Here is a 12,458-nt window from a genome sequence, read left to right on the forward strand (position 1 = left end):
CGACCACTCCTTCGACCTGTTTTGGGGTTTTGCAGTTTTCCATGGGGTATTTTGTATGGGGAAAACCGACCCATGCCCGTATCTCCGTACCTAAGCGTCTGACGGTCTTGGACCCCTTTAGGTAAAAGTTGCATTCCGTCGAGCTGAACATTTCACTAGAACATCGCGAAACGATCCGACGACTCCTTCTGGGAGTTTTTGTGGTCGGAAGGATTTCTCGGACTTAGTCTCTGGAGCAACATTTCTGAAGCTCGGCACGAGCAACCACGCACGTGTCTTATATCTCCGTAAGTAAGGGTCTGACGGTCTTGGACACCTTTAGCAAAAAGTTGCGCCCTATCGAATGGAACATTTCACTAGAACACCACGAAACGATCCGACCACTCCTTCGACCTGTTTTGGGGTTTTGCAGTTTTCCATGGGGTATTTTGTATGGGGAAAACCGACCGATGCCCGTATCTCCGTACCTAAGCGTCTGACGGTCTTGGACCCCTTTAGGTAAAAGTTGCATTTCGTCGAGCTGAACATTTCACTAGAACATCGCGAAACGATCCGACGACTCCTTCTGGGAGTTTTTGGGGTCGGAAGGTTTTCTGGGACTTAGTCTCTGGAGCAACATTTCTGAAGCTCGGCACGAGCAACCACGCACGTGTCTTATATCTCCGTAAGTAAGGGTCTGACGGTCTTGGACACCTTTAGCAAAAAGTTGCGCCCTATCGAATGGAACATTTCACTAGAACACCACGAAACGATCCGACCACTCCTTCGACCTGTTTTGGGGTTTTGCAGTTTTCCATGGGGTATTTTGTATGGGGAAAACCGACCCATGCCCGTATCTCCGTACCTAAGCGTCTGACGGTCTAGGACCCCTTTAGGTAAAAGTTGCATTCCGTCGAGCTGAACATTTCACTAGAACATCGCGAAACGATCCGACGACTCCTTCTGGGAGTTTTTGGGGTCCGAAGGTTTTCTGGGACTTAGTCTCTGGAGCAACATTTCTGAAGCTCGGCACGAGCAACCACGCACGTGTCTTATATCTCCGTAAGTAAGGGTCTGACGGTCTTGGACACCTTTAGCAAAAAGTTGCGCCCTATCGAATGGAACATTTCACTAGAACATCGCGAAACGATCCGACCACTCCTTCGACCTGTTTTGGGGTTTTGCAGTTTTCCATGGGGTATTTTGTATGGGGAAAACCGACCGATGCCCGTATCTCCGTACCTAAGCGTCTGACGGTCTTGGACCCCTTTAGGTAAAAGTTGCATTCCGTCGAGCTGAACATTTCACTAGAACATCGCGAAACGATCCGACGACTCCTTCTGGGAGTTTTTGGGGTCCGAAGGTTTTCTGGGACTTAGTCTCTGGAGCAACATTTCTGAAGCTCGGCACGAGCAACCACACACGTGTCTTATATCTCCGTAAGTAAGGGTCTGACGGTCTTGGACACCTTTAGCAAAAAGTTGCGCCCTATCGAATGGAACATTTCACTAGAACATCGCGAAACGATCCGACCACTCCTTCGACCTGTTTTGGGGTTTTGCAGTTTTCCATGGGGTATTTTGTATGGGGAAAACCGACCCATGCCCGTATCTCCGTACCTAAGCGTCTGACGGTCTTGGACCCCTTTAGGTAAAAGTTGCATTCCGTCGAGCTGAACATTTCACTAGAACATCGCGAAACGATCCGACGACTCCTTCTGGGAGTTTTTGGGGTCCGAAGGTTTTCTGGGACTTAGTCTCTGGAGCAACATTTCTGAAGCTCGGCACGAGCAACCACGCACGTGTCTTATATCTCCGTAAGTAAGGGTCTGACGGTCTTGGACACCTTTAGCAAAAAGTTGCGCCCTATCGAATGGAACATTTCACTAGAACATCGCGAAACGATCCGACCACTCCTTCGACCTGTTTTGGGGTTTTGCAGTTTTCCATGGGGTATTTTGTATGGGGAAAACCGACCCATGCCCGTATCTCCGTACCTAAGCGTCTGACGGTCTTGGACCCCTTTAGGTAAAAGTTGCATTCCGTCGAGCTGAACATTTCACTAGAACATCGCGAAACGATCCGACGACTCCTTCTGGGAGTTTTTGGGGTCCGAAGGTTTTCTGGGACTTAGTCTCTGGAGCAACATTTCTGAAGCTCGGCACGAGCAACCACGCACGTGTCTTATATCTCCGTAAGTAAGGGTCTGACGGTCTTGGACACCTTTAGCAAAAAGTTGCGCCCTATCGAATGGAACATTTCACTAGAACACCACGAAACGATCCGACCACTCCTTCGACCTGTTTTGGGGTTTTGCAGTTTTCCATGGGGTATTTTGTATGGGGAAAACCGACCCATGCCCGTATCTCCGTACCTAAGCGTCTGACGGTCTTGGACCCCTTTAGGTAAAAGTTGCATTCCGTCGAGCTGAACATTTCACTAGAACATCGCGAAACGATCCGACGACTCCTTCTGGGAGTTTTTGGGGTCGGAAGGTTTTCTGGGACTTAGTCTCTGGAGCAACATTTCTGAAGCTCGGCACGAGCAACCATGCACGTGTCTTATATCTCCGTAAGTAAGGGTCTGACGGTCTTGGACACCTTTAGCAAAAAGTTGCGCCCTATCGAATGGAACATTTCACTAGAACACCACGAAACGATCCGACCACTCCTTCGACCTGTTTTGGGGTTTTGCAGTTTTCCATGGGGTATTTTGTATGGGGAAAACCGACCCATGCCCGTATCTCCGTACCTAAGCGTCTCACGGTCTTGGACCCCTTTAGGTAAAAGTTGCATTCCGTCGAGCTGAACATTTCACTAGAACATCGCGAAACGATCCGACGACTCCTTCTGGGAGTTTTTGGGGTCGGAAGGTTTTCAGGGACTTAGTCTCTGGAGCAACCTTTCTGAAGCTCGGCACGAGCAACCACGCACGTGTCTTATATCTCCGTAAGTAAGGGTCTGACGGTCTTGGACACCTTTAGCAAAAAGTTGCGCCCTATCGAATGGAACATTTCACTAGAACACCACGAAACGATCCGACCACTCCTTCGACCTGTTTTGGGGTTTTGCAGTTTTCCATGGGGTATTTTGTATGGGGAAAACCGACCCATGCCCGTATCTCCGTACCTAAGCGTCTGACGGTCTTGGACCCCTTTAGGTAAAAGTTGCATTCCGTCGAGCTGAACATTTCACTAGAACATCGCGAAACGATCCGACGACTCCTTCTGGGAGTTTTTGGGGTCCGAAGGTTTTCTGGGACTTAGTCTCTGGAGCAACATTTCTGAAGCTCGGCACGAGCAACCACGCACGTGTCTTATATCTCCGTAAGTAAGGGTCTGACGGTCTTGGACACCTTTAGCAAAAAGTTGCGCCCTATCGAATGGAACATTTCACTAGAACATCGCGAAACGATCCGACCACTCCTTCGACCTGTTTTGGGGTTTTGCAGTTTTCCATGGGGTATTTTGTATGGGGAAAACCGACCCATGCCCGTATCTCCGTACCTAAGCGTCTGACGGTCTTGGACCCCTTTAGGTAAAAGTTGCATTCCGTCGAGCTGAACATTTCACTAGAACATCGCGAAACGATCCGACGACTCCTTCTGGGAGTTTTTGGGGTCCGAAGGTTTTCTGGGACTTAGTCTCTGGAGCAACATTTCTGAAGCTCGGCACGAGCAACCACGCACGTGTCTTATATCTCCGTAAGTAAGGGTCTGACGGTCTTGGACACCTTTAGCAAAAAGTTGCGCCCTATCGAATGGAACATTTCACTAGAACACCACGAAACGATCCGACCACTCCTTCGACCTGTTTTGGGGTTTTGCAGTTTTCCATGGGGTATTTTGTATGGGGAAAACCGACCGATGCCCGTATCTCCGTACCTAAGCGTCTGACGGTCTTGGACCCCTTTAGGTAAAAGTTGCATTCCGTCGAGCTGAACATTTCACTAGAACATCGCGAAACGATCCGACGACTCCTTCTGGGAGTTTTTGGGGTCGGAAGGTTTTCTGGGACTTAGTCTCTGGAGCAACATTTCTGAAGCTCGGCACGAGCAACCACGCACGTGTCTTATATCTCCGTAAGTAAGGGTCTGACGGTCTTGGACACCTTTAGCAAAAAGTTGCGCCCTATCGAATGGAACATTTCACTAGAACACCACGAAACGATCCGACCACTCCTTCGACCTGTTTTGGGGTTTTGCAGTTTTCCATGGGGTATTTTGTATGGGGAAAACCGACCCATGCCCGTATCTCCGTACCTAAGCGTCTGACGGTCTAGGACCCCTTTAGGTAAAAGTTGCATTCCGTCGAGCTGAACATTTCACTAGAACATCGCGAAACGATCCGACGACTCCTTCTGGGAGTTTTTGGGGTCCGAAGGTTTTCTGGGACTTAGTCTCTGGAGCAACATTTCTGAAGCTCGGCACGAGCAACCACGCACGTGTCTTATATCTCCGTAAGTAAGGGTCTGACGGTCTTGGACACCTTTAGCAAAAAGTTGCGCCCTATCGAATGGAACATTTCACTAGAACACCACGAAACGATCCGACCACTCCTTCGACCTGTTTTGGGGTTTTGCAGTTTTCCATGGGGTATTTTGTATGGGGAAAACCGACCGATGCCCGTATCTCCGTACCTAAGCGTCTGACGGTCTTGGACCCCTTTAGGTAAAAGTTGCATTCCGTCGAGCTGAACATTTCACTAGAACATCGCGAAACGATCCGACGACTCCTTCTGGGAGTTTTTGGGGTCCGAAGGTTTTCTGGGACTTAGTCTCTGGAGCAACATTTCTGAAGCTCGGCACGAGCAACCACGCACGTGTCTTATATCTCCGTAAGTAAGGGTCTGACGGTCTTGGACACCTTTAGCAAAAAGTTGCGCCCTATCGAATGGAACATTTCACTAGAACATCGCGAAACGATCCGACCACTCCTTCGACCTGTTTTGGGGTTTTGCAGTTTTCCATGGGGTATTTTGTATGGGGAAAACCGACCCATGCCCGTATCTCCGTACCTAAGCGTCTGACGGTCTTGGACCCCTTTAGGTAAAAGTTGCATTCCGTCGAGCTGAACATTTCACTAGAACATCGCGAAACGATCCGACGACTCCTTCTGGGAGTTTTTGGGGTCCGAAGGTTTTCTGGGACTTAGTCTCTGGAGCAACATTTCTGAAGCTCGGCACGAGCAACCACGCACGTGTCTTATATCTCCGTAAGTAAGGGTCTGACGGTCTTGGACACCTTTAGCAAAAAGTTGCGCCCTATCGAATGGAACATTTCACTAGAACACCACGAAACGATCCGACCACTCCTTCGACCTGTTTTGGGGTTTTGCAGTTTTCCATGGGGTATTTTGTATGGGGAAAACCGACCCATGCCCGTATCTCCGTACCTAAGCGTCTGACGGTCTTGGACCCCTTTAGGTAAAAGTTGCATTCCGTCGAGCTGAACATTTCACTAGAACATCGCGAAACGATCCGACGACTCCTTCTGGGAGTTTTTGGGGTCGGAAGGTTTTCTGGGACTTAGTCTCTGGAGCAACATTTCTGAAGCTCGGCACGAGCAACCATGCACGTGTCTTATATCTCCGTAAGTAAGGGTCTGACGGTCTTGGACACCTTTAGCAAAAAGTTGCGCCCTATCGAATGGAACATTTCACTAGAACACCACGAAACGATCCGACCACTCCTTCGACCTGTTTTGGGGTTTTGCAGTTTTCCATGGGGTATTTTGTATGGGGAAAACCGACCCATGCCCGTATCTCCGTACCTAAGCGTCTGACGGTCTTGGACCCCTTTAGGTAAAAGTTGCATTCCGTCGAGCTGAACATTTCACTAGAACATCGCGAAACGATCCGACGCCTCCTTCTGGGAGTTTTTGGGGTCGGAAGGTTTTCTGGGACTTAGTCTCTGGAGCAACATTTCTGAAGCTCGGCACGAGCAACCACGCACGTGTCTTATATCTCCGTAAGTAAGTGTCTGACGGTCTTGGACACCTTTAGCAAAAAGTTGCGCCCTATCGAATGGAACATTTCACTAGAACACCACGAAACGATCCGACCACTCCTTCGACCTGTTTTGGGGTTTTGCAGTTTTCCATGGGGTATTTTGTATGGGGAAAACCGACCCATGCCCGTATCTCCGTACCTAAGCGTCTGACGGTCTTGGACCCCTTAAGGTAAAAGTTGCATTCCGTCGAGCTGAACATTTCACTAGAACATCGCGAAACGATCCGACGCCTCCTTCTGGGAGTTTTTGGGGTCGGAAGGTTTTCTGGGACTTAGTCTCTGGAGCAACATTTCTGAAGCTCGGCACGAGCAACCACGCACGTGTCTTATATCTCCGTAAGTAAGGGTCTGACGGTCTTGGACACCTTTAGCAAAAAGTTGCGCCCTATCGAATGGAACATTTCACTAGAACACCACGAAACGATCCGACCACTCCTTCGACCTGTTTTGGGGTTTTGCAGTTTTCCATGGGGTATTTTGTATGGGGAAAACCGACCCATGCCCCTATCTCCGTACCTAAGCGTCTGACGGTCTTGGACCTCTTTAGGTAAAAGTTGCATTCCGTCGAGCTGAACATTTCGCTAGAACATCGCGAAACGATCCGACGACTCCTTCTGGGAGTTTTTGGGGTCCGAAGGTTTTCTGGGACTTAGTCTCTGGAGCAACATTTCTGAAGCTCGGCACGAGCAACCACGCACGTGTCTTATATCTCCGTAAGTAAGGGTCTGACGGTCTTGGACACCTTTAGCAAAAAGTTGCGCCCTATCGAATGGAACATTTCACTAGAACACCACGAAACGATCCGACCACTCCTTCGACCTGTTTTGGGGTTTTGCAGTTTTCCATGGGGTATTTTGTATGGGGAAAACCGACCCATGCCCGTATCTCCGTACCTAAGCGTCTGACGGTCTTGGACCCCCTTAGGTAAAAGTTGCATTTCGTCGAGTTGAACATTTCACTAGAACATCGCGAAACGATCCGACGACTCCTTCTGGGAGTTTTTGGGGTCCGAAGGTTTTCTGGAACTTAGTCTCTGGAGCAACATTTCTGAAGCTCGGCACGGGCAACCACGCACGTGTCTTATATCTCCGTAAGTAAGGGTCTGACGGTCTTGGACACCTTTAGCAAAAAGTTGCGCCCTATCGAATGGAACATTTCACTAGAACACCACGAAACGATCCGACCACTCCTTCGACCTGTTTTGGGGTTTTGCAGTTTTCCATGGGGTATTTTGTATGGGGAAAACCGACCCATGCCCGTATCTCCGTACCTAAGCGTCTGACGGTCTTGGACCCCTTGAGGTAAAAGTTGCATACCGTCGAGATGAACATTTCACTAGAACATCGCGAAACGATCCGACGACTCCTTCTGGGAGTTTTTGGGGTCGGAAGGTTTTCTGGGACTTAGTCTCTGGAGCAACATTTCTGAAGCTCGGCACGAGCAACCACGCACGTGTCTTATATCTCCGTAAGTAAGGGTCTGACGGTCTTGGACACCTTTAGCAAAAAGTTGCGCCCTATCGAATGGAACATTTCACTAGAACAACACGAAACGATCCGACCACTCCTTCGACCTGTTTTGGGGTTTTGCAGTTTTCCATGGGGTATTTTGTATGGGGAAAACCGACCCATGCCCGTATCTCCGTACCTAAGCGTCTGACGGTCTTGGACCCCTTTAGGTAAAAGTTGCATTCCGTCGAGCTGAACATTTCACTTGAACATCGCGAAACGATCCGACGACTCCTTCTGGGAGTTTTTGGGGTCGGAAGGTTTTCTGGGACTTAGTCTCTGGAGCAACATTTCTGAAGCTCGGCACGAGCAACCACGCACGTGTCTTATATCTCCGTAAGTAAGGGTCTGACGGTCTTGGACACCTTTAGCAAAAAGTTGCGCCCTATCGAATGGAACATTTCACTAGAACACCACGAAACGATCCGACCACTCCTTCGACCTGTTTTGGGGTTTTGCAGTTTTCCATGGGGTATTTTGTATGGGGAAAACCGACCCATGCCCGTATCTCCGTACCTAAGCGTCTGACGGTCTTGGACCCCTTTAGGTAAAAGTTGCATTCCGTCGAGCTGAACATTTCACTAGAACATCGCGAAACGATCCGACGACTCCTTCTGGGAGTTTTTGCGGTCGGAAGGTTTTCTGGGACTTAGTCTCTGGAGCAACATTTCTGAAGCTCGGCACGAGCATCCACGCACGTGTCTTATATCTCCGTAAGTAAGGGTCTGACGGTCTTGGACACCTTTAGCAAAAAGTTGCGCCCTATCGAATGGAACATTTCACTAGAACACCACGAAACGATCCGACCACTCCTTCGACCTGTTTTGGGGTTTTGCAGTTTTCCATGGGGTATTTTGTATGGGGAAAACCGACCCATGCCCGTACCTCCGTACCTAAGCGTCTGACGGTCTTGGACCCCTTTAGGTAAAAGTTGCATTCCGTCGAGCTGAACATTTTACTAGAACATCGCGAAACGATCCGACGACTCCTTCTGGGAGTTTTTGGGGTCGGAAGGTCTTCTGGGACTTTGTCTCTGGAGCAACATTTCTGAAGCTCGACACGAGCAACCACGCACGTGTCTTATATCTCCGTAAGTAAGGGTCTGACGGTCTTGGACACCTTTAGCAAAAAGTTGCGCCCTATCGAATGGAACATTTCACTAGAACACCACGAAACGATCCGACCACTCCTTCGACCTGTTTTGGGGTTTTGCAGTTTTCCATGGGGTATTTTGTATGGGGAAAACCGACCCATGCCCGTATCTCCGTACCTAAGCGTCTGACGGTCTTGGATCCCTTGAGGTAAAAGTTGCATTCCGTCGAGCTGAACATTTCACTGGAACATCGCGAAACGATCCGACGACTCCTTCTGGGAGTTTTTGGGGTCGGAAGGTTTTCTGGGACTTAGTCTCTGGAGCAACATTTCTGAAGCTCGGCACGAGCAACCACGCACGTGTCTTATATCTCCGTAAGTAAGGGTCTGACGGTCTTGGACACCTTTAGCAAAAAGTTGCGCCCTATCGAATGGAACATTTCACTAGAACACCACGAAACGATCCGACCACTCCTTCGACCTGTTTTGGGGTTTTGCAGTTTTCCATGGGGTATTTTGTATGGGGAAAACCGACCCATGCCCGTATCTCCGTACCTAAGCGTCTGACGGTCTTGGACCCCTTTAGGTAAAAGTTGCATTTCGTCGAGCTGAACATTTCACTAGAACATCGCAAAACGATCCGAGGCCTCCTTCTGGGAGTTTTTGGGGTCGGAAGGTTTTCTGGGACTTAGTCTCTGGAGCAACATTTCTGAAGCTCGGCACGAGCAACCACGCACGTGTCTTATATCTCCGTAAGTAAGGGTCTGACGGTCTTGGACACCTTTAGCAAAAAGTTGCGTCTTATCGAATGGAACATTTCACTAGAACACCACGAAACGATCCGACCACTCCTTCGACCTGTTTTGGGGTTTTGCAGTTTTCCATGGGGTATTTTGTATGGGGAAAACCGACCCATGCCCGTATCTCCGTACCTAAGCGTCTGACGGTCTTGGACCCCTTTAGGTAAAAGTTGCATTTCGTCGAGCTGAACATTTCACTAGAACATCGCGAAACGATCCGACGACTCCTTCTGGGAGTTTTTGGGGTCCGAAGGTTTTCTGGGACTTAGTCTCTGGAGCAACATTTCTGAAGCTCGGCACGAGCAACCACGCACGTGTCTTATATCTCCGTAAGTAAGGGTCTGACGGTCTTGGACACCTTTAGCAAAAAGTTGCGTCTTATCGAATGGAACATTTCACTAGAACACCACGAAACGATCCGACCACTCCTTCGACCTGTTTTGGGGTTTTGCAGTTTTCCATGGGGTATTTTGTATGGGGAAAACCGACCCATGCCCGTATCTCCGTACCTAAGCGTCTGACGGTCTTGGACCCCTTTAGGTAAAAGTTGAATTCCGTCGAGCTGAACATTTCACTAGAACATCGCGAAACGATCCGACCACTCCTTCTGGGAGTTTTTGGGGTCGGAAGGTTTTCTGGGACTTAGTCTCTGGAGCAACATTTCTGATGCTCGGCACGAGCAACCACGCACGTGTCTTATATCTCCGTAAGTAAGGGTCTGACGGTCTTGGACACCTTTAGCAAAAAGTTGCGTATAACCATCCTCGTCAATACTCTCGAACACTGTAACTCGATCCGACCACTCCTTGGTACACTTTTGTGGGTTGCCAGTTTCGGTTGGGACTTAGTCTCTGGAGACCAAATTCTGAAGCTCGGCGTGGGTACCGGTTTTTCGTGCACGTCAGAGGGCCTCGACCGCCCCGAGAACCCGACCTTCAGGATTTTGGCCATTTTTGGGGGTGCACAAAAGTGTTCGTAATCAACCTCGGATTGTACTTTTCATCATCTAGGGGCACCGTAGGGACCGAAAAAAGTGGTTTCGCATGATAGTCCACCTCGACCCATGTCGACCCTTGCGCGACCCCGACCTTCAGGATTTTGCTCTACGGAAGGGGGTCGACTTGTGCGCAACCCCGACCTTCAGGATTTTGCTCTACGGAAGGGGGTGCACAAAAGTGTTCGTAATCAACCTCGGATTGTACTTTTCATCATCTAGGGGCACCGTAGGGACCGAAAAAAGTGGTTTCGCATGATAGTCCACCTCGACCCATGTCGACCCTTGCGCGACCCCGACCTTCAGGATTTTGCTCTACGGAAGGGGGTCTACTTGTGCGCAACCCCGACCTTCAGGATTTTGCTCTACGGAAGGGGGTGCACAAAAGTGTTCGTAATCAACCTCGGATTGTACTTTTCATCATCTAGGGGCACCGTAGGGACCGAAAAAAGTGGTTTCGCATGATAGTCCACCTCGACCCATGTCGACCCTTGCGCGACCCCGACCTTCAGGATTTTGCTCTACGGAAGGGGGTGCACAAAAGTGTTCGTAATCAACCTCGGATTGTACTTTTCATCATCTAGGGGCACCGTAGGGACCGAAAAAAGTGGTTTCGCATGATAGTCCACCTCGACCCATGTCGACCCTTGCGCGACCCCGACCTTCAGGATTTTGCTCTACGGAAGGGGGTGCACAAAAGTGTTCGTAATCAACCTCGGATTGTACTTTTCATCATCTAGGGGCACCGTAGGGACCGAAAAAAGTGGTTTCGCATGATAGTCCACCTCGACCCATGTCGACCCTTGCGCGACCCCGACCTTCAGGATTTTGCTCTACGGAAGGGGGTCTACTTGTGCGCAACCCCGACCTTCAGGATTTTGCTCTACGGAAGGGGGTGCACAAAAGTGTTCGTAATCAACCTCGGATTGTACTTTTCATCATCTAGGGGCACCGTAGGGACCGAAAAAAGTGGTTTCGCATGATAGTCCACCTCGACCCATGTCGACCCTTGCGCGACCCCGACCTTCAGGATTTTGCTCTACGGAAGGGGGTGCACAAAAGTGTTCGTAATCAACCTCGGATTGTACTTTTCATCATCTAGGGGCACCGTAGGGACCGAAAAAAGTGGTTTCGCATGATAGTCCACCTCGACCCATGTCGACCCTTGCGCGACCCCGACCTTCAGGATTTTGCTCTACGGAAGGGGTCCTCTCTGTACAAGGTTTAGGGGTACATTTTCACCCAAAAACCACTATCGCTCATCCGAAACAACTCCTCGACATGTGTCTTGTCTGTGAATTTGGCCCCGATCTGACGAGTAGTTTTCGAGATATGCCCCTCTGAAGGTACATATTGGGACTTAGCCGATTTTCACCCATTGCGGTTTCTATGGGGTGTTGGGAATCGCTCTACCGACCAGCCGGTTGGAGATATCGATTTCCGGTCTTCGGCGCGTTTGCTCAACTTCGTAATGCCTACTTTTCGTCCAAACACACAACACCTCGCAGAGTTCTCCTTCTGCCAGATATAGCGCGTGCCCCTTTGTTCGTGCACCATTTTGCCCGTTTTTCGCACATTGCCTCGAAACCATGCGTTCGACGCTTTTGCGTCCCAAGTAGTGATGTTAGAACACCACCGTGGCTAACTTTCGTCCATATACGCCAACTCCGTGCAATGTCTCCATCACCCTGTTTTTGGGTGAAAACCCATTTCTGGGACTTAGCCGATTTTCACCCATTGCGGTGTCTATGGGGTGTTGGGAATCGCTCTACCGACCAGCCGGTTGGAGATATCGATTCCCGGTCTTTGGCGCGTTTGCTCAACTCTGTAATGCCTACTTTTCGTCCATACACACAACACCTCGCAGAGCTCTCCTTCTGCCAGATATAGCGCGTGCCCCTTTGTTCGTGCACCATTTTGCCCGTTTTTCGCACATTGCCTCGAAACCATGCGTTCGACGCTTTTGCGTCCCAAGTAGTGATGTTAGAACACCACCGTGGCTAACTTTCGTCCATATACGCCAACTCCGTGCAATGTCTCCATCACCCTGTTTTTGGGTGAAAACCCATTTCTGGGACTTA

Source organism: Anopheles nili (genome assembly GCF_943737925.1).
Source record: "Anopheles nili chromosome X unlocalized genomic scaffold, idAnoNiliSN_F5_01 X_unloc_12, whole genome shotgun sequence".
NCBI classification, from domain to species: domain Eukaryota; kingdom Metazoa; phylum Arthropoda; class Insecta; order Diptera; family Culicidae; genus Anopheles; species Anopheles nili.